At 44.9% G+C, this 14563-nt stretch overlaps 1 protein-coding gene across 1 annotated transcript in view; it reads left to right on the top strand.

Annotated features, from left to right (window-relative positions):
* The first annotated feature begins 1314 nt into the window (after nt 1-1314).
* Nucleotides 1315-14563, top strand: part of LDLRAD4 (low density lipoprotein receptor class A domain containing 4) — a 251550-nt gene continuing 238301 nt past the window's right edge. The window contains 1 exon segment of the mRNA XM_082668133.1: nt 1315-1431. The gene's annotated coding sequence lies outside the window, so the exon portion shown is untranslated.

Here is a 14563-nt window from a genome sequence, read left to right as displayed (position 1 = left end):
TGGCTGTTGTGCTAAACATGGGTGTCCAAATATCTCTTCAAGTCCTTGCTTTCAGTTCTTTGGGTATCCTCATTTTAAAAAAATACTCCCCAAACTTATTTTTAAAAGCACACTCTCGATTAGACACCATTAGGAATCCAAAAGAAAGATATGCTGAAGTATGGAGGTGATCTTAAAATTACAAGATTTGAAAATGTGAACTAATTAAAGGGAAGTGGAAGAATAGAATTGAGAACTATCCTTTCCTATAGAGGTAATAAATATTATTCGGGCCAGCAGGCCTCTTGTACATGTTCTGAGTGAAGCATTATTCCCTACACAAGACTCCAGGTAGGGCCAACTTCCAGGAACAACGCACTCGGCCTGCATGTTGCTCTTGTGTTGTCAGGGGTGCTGATGGGGAGACAGACAGGAAATGTGAAAAAAAAGGAAAAACGGGAGAATTTCTGGTCAGACTCTTGTTTTTCCTGAGAATTGGAAAAATTTTAAATTGTGACCTTTTATGGATAACAGTACATTATTTGTGATAAGAATTCCACAAGACTTTTACTGGAATGACTTCTAGAATCCTGTGCAGTGGGAAGGTTTTCTACAGTGTTAGCGCCGTCTGTGTGCATGGTGGGAGCCTCACCCTCCCTCCTGTGCCTCCATTGTCTTTAGAGCATGAATTGCCTGGTCAAATCAAGAAAGAAAGCTAACAGGTGAGAGGATAGGGAAGTTCGTCTCAATCTGGGCAAACCTTGGCTTTCAAAAGTGTGGGAAGACAGAGAAGCTGTTATTGGAAGAGGAGCAGTGGGACAATGAGCAGGGTCACCACCAGCTGTTGGTGATAAAGTTTATCTTTAACCCACATCAGAGCTCCAGCTGTGTGCTGGCCCTCTGGGGGGCTTGAGCACAAAGATGACTGGGAAACAGGCCCTGCCTCACAGAGGGACTCGTGATCTGATGGAGGAGACCCACATGTCCCTGGTCACAGTCCACAGTGACTTGCGCTCAACACGTGGTGCCGAAGGGGCCCAGGGCAGAGAGGGCCGTGTGCACCCTACTGGGAAGGTTTGTGGATACACTCACGGAGGTGGTGACGTGTGAAGTGGGTCTTAAAGCACCCATTGTAGTCTGCAGGTGGGCAGATTAAACATTTCTGGGTGTGTCTGTGAGAGTGTTTCCAGATGAGTCAGACTCAGTAGATGGCCTCCCCAGTGTGGGTGGACATCGTCCAGTCCGTTGAAGGCCTGCATAGAACAGAAGGCGGAGAAAAGGGGAATTTGGCCCTCTTGCTTCCTGCCTGCCTGCTTCAGGTGTGACATCCTGCCCTCGGACTGGGGTTTACACCGTCGGCTCGCCTGTTCTCAGGCCTTTGACACCACTGGCTTCCCTGGATCTGCAGCTTGCAGACGGCAGATCGAGGGACTTCTCAGGCACCATAATTGTGTGAGCCAGCTCCTCATGATAAATCTCTCTCTCTCCTCTCTCTTTGTGTGTGTGTGTGTGTGTGTGTCCGTCCTTTTGGTCCTGTTTCTCTGGAGAATTTTCAGCAGCTTCTTCATTAATCTGATTATGTTTATATTCTAAGTCTTCTCCTACTATCTCAACATCTACTTCTTTGCATATCTAACTTATTTTGGATAAAATAATCCTGAAGTCATTAGAATACTATCCAAACTTTGCTTGGCTAGAATTGATAACTAATAAAGATTCTATTTATTTGCTTTCTACAGTTTTATCATTTTCTTTATTTATTCTCCAGGCAAGTATTCTTAAAAAAAAAAGAAAAGGGTTTGTTTTAGGCATCTTTTTATGCCTTATTTCTGTATGACTGTGTGTGTATTTTCTTTTTTGATAAGAAGCAAAAATCACAGTATCTTGAAAGAGTTCTGTTGTCTACCATCAGATGTGTGACCTACTGCTTATTCGTGGGCAGCAGCAAAGCACTTAGTGAGATATAAAACTAAGTAAAAGTCAAATGCTGTGTATATTCTAAGAAGTTACAGTATACCACACAAATGAAAAAGTCTCTTATTCCTAAATTTAAACCGTAGCTGATTTATACCAAACCTTTGCCTCTAAGGTAGACCTGTAAGAATATAAGAGGGTACAGTCACTGGCATAAGGACTGTCACTGCCAGCATCAGTGGGCAAATCGGAGGCCTCGCTCTGCACTGCGGCCCCCTGAGAAAGTCAGCCCACGCAGGGGCCACATCTGGACCTGTTGTGACACACAGGGATTTTAATTTCCTGAGGCTAACTAAATTCTGAAGTATTTTCTCAGTTTCCAGGCAATAAGAACCTAAACAAAACTGAAAGGGACCGTGTATCAAGCCTGGATGGAGTTTGGGCCCCTCCAGGGAGTATGTGTGAGCAGGTGCGTGAACACCCTGCTCCTCCTCCTACCCCAGCCAGTCTGTGTTCACAGAAGTCCTCACACCTCGCAACTCAGGCTCAGCCTCTTGTGCTCCAGCAAACAGAATGATGAACAGTATAATCGGCAGCAGAGCACCTCTGCCACCAGGAAAGGCATCTGAAGGCAAAATCGGCTGTTAGTTTTTTCATTCTTTTTATATGTTCACTCATGCATTCACTCAGCAAATAATTACTGCGTACTTGATTGAAACCATACAGTATTAGTCCTGGCAAAGGCCTTTTACAAATGGAATGAAGTGGTTAGAGAGGCTGTGGCTCCGGCAGGTGCAGCGATTTGCTCGCGGCCACAGCGCCCTCGAATGGAGCTGCAGGGACCTGGCTCAGGTCTCTGGGGCCCTCGGGCATCTTTTGCCTCACCTCAGGCTCAGCCCTTCTTTCTCCCACAGAAGACCCTGTAGACTGGCCTGGTCTGAATCGCAGCTGCTCTGTTCCAAACCTTAGCCACTAAGATCTTAGGATTCTTGGGAACAGTGAGCATCACATTCAATGTAAATGTGGTTTATCTTTAAGAATTACTGAATTTGGACAAAGCAGTGTTTCTGAGGAATAGAAATGTGTCATCTCATGGCCAGTGTAATTTTCTCTTCCATTTCTCTTACAATTCTGTTTTTGAAAATCGTGCTTTTTATGCTTGAGGTGGACAGGGTGTCGCCAAGTAGAGGCCACAGCATAGGGCATTTCCTGTTTACCAGGGAAATATTGCCCCAAGATCTGTTGGTCTAGCTGATTATGGTACTTTTGAGCCAATCAGATGAAATTTTGGAAAATATCCAGTAAAATAAAACTTTCCCTTCTAGGGTACCAAAAAGAAATGCTCAGCGTTGGGTGTTTTAGTTTAGTCAGTCCTCATGCACTAGTTGTGTGCCATCAAGGGCTCAGCAGGTGATAAGGAAGTGCGGTGGGGTTCAGAAGTTTCCTGGCCTCAGGGAGCTATTTGGCTGCTGTTTGGCTGGATGGTAGAGTGGATAGAGAGAATAATGCAGCATTTCTGAAGGCCTGATGTTTTCCTTGGCTCATTGTCTTAGGTGTTTCAAAAGCAGATGGCAAACAGTAACAACAGTGTTGGGTGCGAACATAGGTGATCCGTGAGTAGGCTGCTGACATTATTCCTGGGTGTGTTCTGTGTGTATTTGTGATTCTGTGACCCATACTCTATTCCTGTTGTTTTCGCCAGCCACTTCAGGTGATCATATGGCTTGAGATGAGTATAGATGATGGAAACTTGAGTTATAAAACATTTTTAGCATCTAGAAATGTCCTTAGACATTTGACTTAGGATCAACAGTCTTGATCTAAGATTTTTTCTTTGCTACCCCTTTGCTTGTTCCCTGATCATTCCGGGGTACAAAGACCACTGGAGAGAGATCTGGGATCTTTCCAATTCAGGGGCCACTTGGGAATGGGATGACAGTGGAGGCAGTGTGGACTCTAGGAGGTCAATTCTGGGCATTGGTGGGGTGGCTCCTGAGGCAGATGCTTTGGTTCCTGGGCATTGGTGAGGTGGCTCCTGAGGCAGATGCCATATGTGCTTTGGTTCTGGGGCTTGGGCACCCCATCAAAGGAATACTGTGAACCTTCATTGCTGACTTCTTTTAAGGTAGACACATAATGAAAATGTGAACCTGAAATCACTGGTTTAGGTCTTGGCAAAGTTACGTATTTTTTGACAAGTTGGCATGGGTTGGCATTTCTTGTAATTCAATTTTACATCTTTTCTATGGTCTCTGTAGAAGTAATCAGTTTTCCAGTTCTGGAAACCTGGTCTTTTTGTGGACAGAGTAATTTGGTGGAGAGAAGACGTTATTTCTAGGTTGCTGCTGGGAAGCTGTTGCCATGTAGACTACAAACTGTAGCTGATCCTATGTGTTGGTGTATGTGTGTGTGCATTTTCTCTAAGTCGGCAGTAGTTTGTGGCATTTTACAGATATGGAAATTATTTAATTAAATTTAGATGCATGGGGACTTCCATGGTGGTCCGGGGGTAAGAATCCGTGCTCCCAATGCAGGGAACCCGGGTTCGATCCCTGGTCGGGGAACTAGATCTCACATGCATGCTGCAACTAAGAGTCCGCATGCTGCAACGAAGACCCAGTGCAGCCTAAATAAATAAATATCTTAAAAAATACTTTAAAAAATTTAGATGCATGACGAGAATACCTACTCATGCAGAAGTTATGCAAATACATGCAAATCCTGTACAAATGAGCTGGCTTGGCTGGACTGGAATATTGTTTCACACCAGTCCTTCATTGTATCACAGAAGAAGAAATATAGGAGTACAGTTATCTTATGGTTCACTTTTGGATTAAATCATAACTTTAGGATACTTTTTCTTTTAAAAAGTGACTGCCTAACTAAGTAAGAAGTCTTAGATGGATGTCACCTTCCTTCTTCATTTTTTTCACATTGCATGTGAATTTTCAGGTGTCAGTATTACCTCGTTAGTCATTGTCATCTCTCCTGATCACCTTTGAAGCTACTTTTAAAATTTCCTTTTAAGCATTTTTAAAAATTGCATTTTACCTTGCTTTCAGTCCCAGAAAATCACATGTAAATTGTTGGAAGCTTGCTTCCACGTGCACTGTTGGAAGCTTGTCCCATCCTTCTTAGGGATCTTGGAGGAGTCAGGCTCACAGGCTGGGGGCTGGAGGAGTCCTTTAGAACAAGTTCAGTGCTAGCTCTTTCTCAGTTTACACTAAATGATTTCTGAGGTTGGAATGACAGATTTGTCCTAGTGGCTCTACTTTTAACCTCTGGCTATTTAATTCTATGAAGTAAGCTGAGGAATATACATGTTAAACACTAGTTTCTGCCCATGCTGAAAGGGCTGATGATGGTCAAGGTGACTGTCACTTTGAGGCTCTAGGCTGGGAGCACATCAGAAGGATTGGACCAGAAATGGCTTAAATAGGAGATAATTATGACAAATGGTCTCTTAAAAAGTCTTAATAACTCAATCTAAATACATAGCAAGAGATTTTTCTCATCAGAAGGATGAGGTCTGTGGTATTATTATTAACTGGAAAGGAAGTTATGTCTTTTTCTTTAGAGGGAAAGAGACCACAGCTATCATATGTATTCAGAAACTTCATTTACAAGTAAGGAAGTGGAAGTCAGAGACCTTAAGTGACTTGCCTAAGGTCAGACCCTTAGTAAGTGGTGGAGTAAGCCTTGACGTGAGAGGCTTCATTGCAGCCTCTGCCCTTGTAGACCCCATCCTACACTGGAGGATATGGATGGAGGATGTTGTAAGGCCAGCTGAAAATGGTATTTTTTTTTTTTTTTTTTTTTTTTGGGTTCGCGGGCCTCTCACTGCTGTGGCCTCTCCCGTTGCGGAGCACGGGCTCCGGACGCGCAGGCTCAGCGGCCATGGCTCACGGGCCCAGCCGCTCTGCGGCATGTGGGATCCTCCCGGATCGGGGCACGAACCCGTGTCCCCTGCATCGGCAGGCAGACTCTCAGCCACTGCGCCACCAGGGAAACCCTGAAAATGGTATTTTTAATGGTTGCTAGGAAAATTCTGGTTACACTCTTTTTTACATTGTAATTGACGTTAGAACAGCCTACCTACTTGTCTGCGTGCCAGCCCATTGTTTAGAGTAGTCAAAAATGTGTATCTTTTTAGTTTGGTCTTACATGGAATAGCTGTGAGATTGTCAGTACTCTCAAGGGATATAAAAGTGAATTCTGTCAGATTTGTTCATTAGTTATTAGAAAATGCTTAGGAGCAAAGAGCATTTTGGTAACTGGCTGGTCAGATTTGGGACATGCATAAAAATATAGTAATCAAGCACAGTGAAAATCAAGCATTTGATTTGTAGGTAAACCTTCCTTCCCTTAAAGAAATGAGCTGTGCAATCTTTGTTTGCAACTGAGGAGTTAAACACCAACGCTTTTCTAAGGGAAGTGGCTTCGACAGAAGCATCAGCAGTAGTGAAGCCCCTGTTGGCATCTGGACTTTGTAGAAGCTCGAGACATTTACTCTCTCGCTTGGAATTTTCCCTCATACAGGGGACCTTCCCTCAGCACCTGTGACCTTGCGTAATGTGCCCAACATCCTGGGGAGCTGTGATGAACCTGGTGACTGGGGAAACCTAGAAGTTGACCCTTCTGTAGACTCATCCCCCCGGAGGTGCCCGAGCCCTACCCAGGAAAAACCAGCGGCTCCTGCCTCTGGAGTCCAAGTGTGGGCACAGGGCAGCCTGTAGCTGGGATTTCACTCAACATGAAACATAGCTCCAGATGGCTTGTATGTGAGCTTAGACCTGTAGAAGTAGAATGAATTTTAAAGGATCAGCTGACACCTTGAAGTGGTCAGCACTGTATACTTAGTACACTGTGGAGGGGTGGGGGTCTGCTGGCTTCTAAGTGGGTAGAGAATCTTTATACTGTTGTTTCGGGTGATACCTGTTCTTGAATATTTGGAACAAAGGGCATAGCCACTGTTGTTTAATATACATATTCTTATGAGGCTCTAAGACTTTCCCAGTAAAAGTGAACTCTAATGTATATTTTGGTGTGTGTGCTTTTAATGATTGTACAAAAAGAGTTTAATTTGTGTTTGTGTGGAAGATTGAGCACTGCACACACTGACAAAGGCAGACATTATAAAATTAAAGTTTCAGAACTTGAAGTAACTGTGAAGGTCACCGATTCCATCTTTTGCATTGTACAAAGAAGAAAACCTGAAGCCTAGAGAGGCTGAGTGAGAACTCCATCTGATCAACACATTTCCACGGCTGAACACCTCTTCTAATCAGAGATGGATGTGGCAAGGAACAAAGTGTGGTGGACTGGGAGCTGGCCACTAGTTTGAGCTCTGAGACCAGCCAGTAATTATCTGCATGGCTTTGAGCCGCTCACCCCTCAGAGTCTCAGAATCCTCAGCCGTGAGTGCCTGGAGGCCCGTTTGTCTTCTCCATTTTTGTGTCCTCAGCAGCCACTGTGTGCCTGGCTGGAATGGGTGCTCAGCAGATGTTTGCTCGGCAGTGAAGGTGGCTGGAGAGCGTGTGGCACTCAGAGGAGTACTGGTCTCAGGAGGTGGCAAAGAGAAAAGATTTCTAGTCCATCAAGTTTATAAAAGTTGCCTGTTAGATCTCCTTCCTGGAGATTCTTAACGTACCTTTAGCATATTAGAGGCTCGGAGAAGTTTGACGGAAAAGAAAGCTGTAGTGTTGTTTAACCCAGAATCTCCTAAATTTCTCTCTCTCTCTCTCTTTTTTTTTTTTTTTTTTTTGCTGCACTGCGTGGCATGTGGGATCTTAGTTCCCCAACCAGGGATGGAACCTGCGCCCCCTGCATTGGAAGTGCAGAGTCTTAACCACTGAACCGCCAGGGAAGTCCCTCTCCTAAACATTTTTGACCCAAGAACACTCTTCCTATGGCTTTGTTAAACCTGGGGGAACTTTTGCTGGAAGAGATGAGCTTGAAGGAGACTTCCTGCTGGAACATTCTGAAATTTGAGAGCCGGGGTGGGAGGATGGGACATATTTAGAGGCATAAGGAGGTGGCAGTAGGTTTGGGGCAGGGGTGGGGCGCGGTGGGTTGGTCTCTAAACAGGGCTCAGACTCCAAATTCTGCAGTTAAACCTGTAGGCTCTGCATCCATAGCACAAATAGGAATCTGGGGTGAGGTGTTCATCCCTTGAGTTGCACTCACACAGGGAGAGGTGTGCATCTTGTCCTTAGGGAACCGAGGGCAGTGGCATGAAATGACCATGTTTCTGTTGTGCTCTTGCACTTTCTCCTGTTTTTCTCTTTAGCAGATTGTTTCTTGAAAGCAGGACTCTAATCTAAATTCTGTAAAACTCGCTAGGCACCATTGCTGCTCATCCACCTACCACTCGGAGTAAGTGCTGAAAGTGCTGAGACACTTTGTCGAGATATGGTTACCTTTGCCCCCCTCCTTTCTCCATATGGTCTGAGATGGGCTCCACTGAGAGAGCAAGCAGGAGGGTCCCTCTCTGTCAGCCACACTGTTGGTGGGTTTGGTGATGCCGGTAGACGTGCCTAATCACGGCTGGTCCGCTCTCCCCTGGCCCCCACTGCTGTCTCTGGGGACCCATGCCCCAGCCCCCAAGGTTTGTCTCCACCTACTCCCCCTCCCAGATAAGTACATATAAATGTGATTATGTTTAGAAGCTGAAGCATTTGAATAAATCAGATGCTTTTGCCCAGCCCTAGAATAAAGGCTGTAGTTATTTTAACAACAACAACAGCAAAAATCCTGCAGTCTTCAGCTATTTCTGGAAGTAGACTGGTAATTAGCATGCCATTTGTAATTCATTGCTGTCTCCCTGCTGTTTGTTTCCTTGTTCCAATGCAGCCCAGTTTGGGAGACTGGGTTTATTTCATTTGGAAATGTGATTTTGTTGAGACCTCCAAATGCCATAACGAGATTAATGGTTTTCTGGAGCCGAAGTTTGCCAAACCTGGTGTTGGCAGCTTGGGGACTCGTTTCCAGCAGCTCTGCGGAGGGGAGTAACAGCTTGCTTGGGTGGTATTGACTTTCCAAGAAAACTGTTAGAAGCAACTGCTTCAGGATGGTTTGATGCTACCTGAGGAGAGTGATTCTTGAGGAGGAGAACAGGTAATTTGGGGGTAGGGTAAAGAGGCTTACATTGTTTTATTTGCTGCACTGTTATTCCTGGGAGATGTTTCACATTTGTAGTTTATATATTTACTGATGTTCGTGGAGGCCAAATGCAGATGAGTGCCTTTTGGGATTTTGTTCTCTGGAGTGAAAGGAAAATGTTTGCAGTGGTTCCTTGGAAAGGGGCAGGCGGGCAAGAGGCTCCTGCGGGGCCCCTGTGGCCTCTCCCTCCGGACTTCATGCTAGCCCTCCAGCTGCAGAGGGAAAAGAGGAAAATATGAAGTGACCGTTTCTATTTTGGAGTGCTGGGATCTGACTATAAGAGAACTCAGCCATGGTCCCAAAGGAAAGCTTTTGGTTCCTTCTTTTTAGAAGATTTGTTGGGGTAGTATTTAATGAATAAAGGGGTTCTCTGGATTTCTCCAGGGTGTGTGCTGTCTTACTCTGCCTGCTCTGTTGACCCCAGATTTGCCAACAGGACAGGCGGGCGGGAGTAGAGCACAGAGCGAGCATGCCTTAGGCCCAGCTGTCTTGGGGGTTCCCATTTGTCTTCTCCTTTCCACTGAGAGGGAAATAAAGTAACTTTGCCCTCTGAGGACTTAATTCCTTTTTTCATTCATCAAAAGCTATTTTATGCATGAGCTAAATCTTTCTAAACTGACCCTCCTGCCGTTACTCTCCCCGACTCTACAAAAGAGGGAGTAAGTTAAAAAACAAACAAACAAAACTCTCTTGTGAAAGGGATGCATATGTATTGTTCTGTGCAGCTCTTGATAAAACGGTTTAGATGTATGGGCGCTAGGTTCTAATAGTAAAAGAATTAAAATGGTCCTAGTTGTTCTGTAGGATACGATGATAAGAAGGAGCTAGCTTAGATTGTACAGAGGCCATAGGCAAAAACTATGGCCTGAAGTGTTGTTAGACAGTGCAGTTTGCCAGCAGGGAGAGTAGTTTCTGGGTTTTTAAGCAAAGGTGAATAGTTGGAAAGGTTTGAGTGCAGTTCTGTGGTGTGGGGGAAGATGTAGGCACCTGCGTCCTGGTGGTCGTCGTGGACCCCAGTGCAGAGGCTCTCCCACTAGGGGTGTGGACGGCTTCCAGGTTTCTGTGCTCAGCCCCAGTCTTGGTTGACATTGTTCAAGGCATTGGACCTTACATGTCCCTGAAGGTCAGCACGGTGCAGGCTGTGGGTTAGAGCTCCTGGAAAAGTTCTGGGTAGGATGGGTGTCTCTCAGACTCACTCAGTGTAAGGAGATCAGCCAGCTGCTCTCACGATTAACCCAAGAGGGTTCAGCTCTTTCAGGTTTACCTGGTGCAGGCTTAGGAAAAGGGATTCCTTCTGTTTTAGTTTCAAATTATGATATTCAAGAATAATTTATGTTTTCTGAAAATCCTTGTCATAGAAACAGACTTGAGGATAGAGGACTGGCAAACCAAGTACTGTGAAAGGATGTTAAGGGTCCCCTGCGGATGGGGGGCTGTAAACAATGTGGGAGACAGAGGGTCGTCTGAGGAAGGTGGACTCAGTCGTTTGAGCCGCAGCTTGCTGATGTGGAGTCTGGGTTGAAAGACAGCTATCATGTCATGTGTAAAAAACTATTATTATTATTTTATTTTCAATTAGGCAATATCATCTCATGGTTCAAAAATAAAATCAGTTGTCAAAAGGTATTGATTTGGGACTTCCCTGGTGGTCCAGTGGTTAAGACTTCGCCTTCCAATGCGGGGGGTACGGGTTCGATCCCTGGTCAGGGAGCTAAGATCCCACATGCCTCACGGCCAAAAAACCAAAACATAAAAAAAAAAAAAAGCCAGGAGCAATATTGTAACAAATTCATTAAAGACTTAAAAAAAAAAAGTATTGATTCAAAGGTCTACTCTGTCCACTCTGTGCCTGTCTTGTCCCACAATCACTGTCATTAGTTTCTTACGTATCTTTCTAGAATCATTTTAATCATTCATGACAGACTTGAAAGTGTGTTGACCATCACCACCTCTGTTTATCTAGAACGTGTCACACCCATTTTCCTGCACCGCTTTTTATACTTAACATGGTTTGGAGACCCTTCACATCAGCACATAGAAAGCTTCCTTCCTCTCCTCTCTCCTCCTTTCCCCTCCCCTCCCTTTCCCCCTATTTACAGCTGTCTGGTGTCCCATTTAATAGATGCACCATAATTTATTGAACCAGTTCTTTATTGATGAACGTTTGACTTATTTCCAAATTGCTTATACAAACAAAATACAGTAAATATTTTATTTTGCTTAATTTCATTGTACTTAATTATGTGCAAGTGTACCTTTAGGATAAGTTACCAGAACTGGAATTGTCAAGTCGAAGAGCAGGTGCATTTGTGGTTTTGGTTGACATTGCCAGTCAAGCTCCCTGAGGTGACACTAGCACACCCCATCAGTCAGCAGTGGATGAGGGTGCCTGTTTTACCACATCCTCAGGAATAGAGCATGTTACCACGGTTTTGGAGTTTACCAACCCGATAGGTGGAAAATGTGATCTAAATGTACTTTTAACTTACATTTCTGTTTTTATGAGTGAGTGTGCATCTTTCATATGAGTTTTAGAGCCGTTTGTATTTGTGGGTTGTTGTACTTTTTTTTCTCTCTCGGATTTCTAGGAGCGTTTTATATGTTAGAGAAGTAGATTTTGTGATGAAATTTGCAAATACTGTTTCCAAGTTTTTGTCATTTGTCTTTTAACTTTGATTTTTACCAGGCTGAAGTTTTTGATGTTTATGTGGTTATATTATCAATCTTTTGTGGCTTCTGGATTTTGAGTTATCGTTAGGAAGGAATTTGCAATATGGCTGCAGAACCACCCTGTTGTTTAGGATTAGCTGGTTTTAGATATTTTGTTGGTTTCCCCAAAATAACACAGGTTATTCAAGTTATATTTGCTTTTTGTTTCCTGTATACTTTGCTTTTGTCCTCTCTGCTAGACTTTATCTAATATAATAAGATATCTTTGCTGCATTTTTCCATTCCCCATAACTGGAAAGAGATTGTAGTTGCCACCCAGAGTAGAAACGCTCTCAGTCTGGTGGATTAGACTTGTTGGTGTACGTGGCCAGGAGGCCTGTGAGTGACTCGCCCTGCCCTCCATGTGCCCCCTGGCGTGGACAGTGCAGTGTCACTGGAGAGACCTTCAGCTCTGCTGGGGAGTAGGCTCTGAATGTGGCTCTTGAGGCCTCAGAATGCTGGTAACAAATACCTAACAAGTGGCTTTGGGAATTGATAAGTTGGATGAGGATGATTTGCCAATGAAAATCTAATTCCAGGTAGGTTGTTCTCTGTGCAGTCTGGTTCCAGTTTCTCTTGCAAGTAATTATTAGATGTGCCAGCCTGTTATGTTTATTACTTATAATTTTACTTTTCTCTCTGTGAGTTAACTGAGGACTTGGGAGTTGCTTTGTGGGGATGAGTCTCATAGGACATAGCACCCCACCTCCAGCAGGCTCTCAGCACTCTTAATACTATGTATTAAAGATGTTAAGGACCTTAAAAAACAAATTAACATCAGTCGGAAAACTGTTTAGATCTTGACCACTTAAAATAAGATCTTATGTAGGATCTGTCTCTGTGGAGTAAGCATTTTCTGCGACTTGGAATGTTGGATGAGAGTTGGGTCTCAGGGACACAGGGAGGGATGTGGGAGAGATGGGAGAGATGGACTTTGGGATGATTGTATTTAAGACTTGAAAAACACTGGGTGGTCCCGTGCCTGCCTTTTTGAAGAATGATCTGTTGAGGACTCAGCTTGTCCTTGCTGGGGCTCCTGTCAGCCTGTCCTGGGCACTGTTGTGTCACCTGTAGTGAGGTTCTCTTGCTGTGCTTGTCTGTTAGCAGGCGGCCCTTTTAACTGTATATCATTTAACCAAATACAATGACAAAGCAACAGAAGGTTGTTTCTCAGTGTTAGGCTTTGAATTCCTACCACAGGACAGCCAGAACTAAATTTGTACACGGTTGAATGTCAGCCGTGTGGTGCAGTTACACGGGTGTAGTTGAGCAAGCCTCTGGTCCATCCTCTCCTGCTTCCTCCTTCTCTCACTCCCTTCTTCCTGCTGTCCAGGTAGCATTTCTCCACTGGTGAGCAAATTTAGGTAAAGTCAGTAAAATTCAGCAAGGACGATTTTGCTGAGGACAGCACTCCAGACAGCAGCAAATTTTAGGGGCTCGGTGGAGGAAAGATGCTGGTGAGGGTGTCAGAGACGCGGATGAGCAGAGGGAGGCGACGTGGAGTCCTGGTGACTGTGGAGGGCCGGGCAGGTGCTGTCAGCGCATGAGGTGCTTCTGAGAGGCACAGGCGACGGGGACCTGATGAGGCTTTTTGGGTTTGGAGCTTAGGAGGGTGCCAGAGAGCTTTGCCAGAGCACTTCCAGAAGCCTGGCTGTGGGATGAAGGCTGAACATCCTGCTCAGTTTCATGATTTCCTGCCTCACAGACACTGTTGAAAGGAAAGGCTGACCCGTGGAGGCCATCGTTCATTCAAGAGTGTCCGTGCCTGCGAACTACTCCGTCAGTGCTCACAAAGTTGTCATTGGGTCTGCTGGTGGAATGTACAATTCCCATGTGATTTACCTCCAACCAACTGCCAAACATGGAGTTTAAAAAAATAGCTTCTATTTGAGATTTATGAGGACACCCAGGAGTGAATTTGGGTGGATTATTGCCCTTTGTCATGGCCTTCACTCTACAGGATGTATATTCTCCAGAGAAGCCCATCACTGAACTTTAAACCATTGATAGAATGATGACAGGTCACTGAATGATGCATCAGGACACGTCACAGAGCTAGATAAATGGCCAAGATGATAGTGTTTGTGGTCTTCAGACTGACATTACCCACTTCTTTACTATCAGAATGGAGAGAGGAGCTGAGGGTAGGCCCACTTGGGCTTGCGGTCAGGGCAGAGGGAAGAGCAGGACTGTGTTTGCTCTAATAACCAAAAGAAAGCATAACCCTTTCAGTTGCCAGTGAGCACTTCAGTTCTTTCTTGCTTTTACTTTATTCGATTTGCTTACAGAGTTCACCATTCATTTAGTCATTTGCTAATTCTAATCCAACTGTTTTTGAACCTTTGTGATATGTACAGTGTGGTGATAGATCTGGTCAGAAAAAATATATAGGTAGAAGACACAGTTCTTACCCTCAGAGATTTTACAGTCTGATTTGATCAGAGAGGCCATGGGCACTGGTGTGGACCGATCAGTAAATTCTCCCTCAGGGAGGGTGGGCGGAGGCAGCCTTAGCCATGCTCCTTTCTCATCCCCTAGATTCTTCCTCTTCATTCGCCCAGACCTGAGTTCTTCCTCACTGGGCCTGAGGTTTCCAGGCTTCAGTTGCTGTTCCATCTGGAATAACAGCTTCCAGATGGGCCTTTTTTTTTTTTTTTTTTTGCGGTACGCAGGCCTCTCACTATTGTGGCCTCTCCCGTTGCGGAGCACAGGCTCCGGACGCGCAGGCTCAGCGGCCATGGCTCACGGGCCCAGCCGCTCCGCGGCACGTGGGATCTTCCCGGACCGGGGCACGAACCCG

Source organism: Grampus griseus (assembly GCF_964374135.1).
Source record: "Grampus griseus genome assembly, chromosome: 12".
NCBI classification, from domain to species: domain Eukaryota; kingdom Metazoa; phylum Chordata; class Mammalia; order Artiodactyla; family Delphinidae; genus Grampus; species Grampus griseus.
The sequence above is the reverse complement of the archived record's forward strand: the minus strand, read 5'-3'. Positions and strand labels throughout refer to the sequence as shown.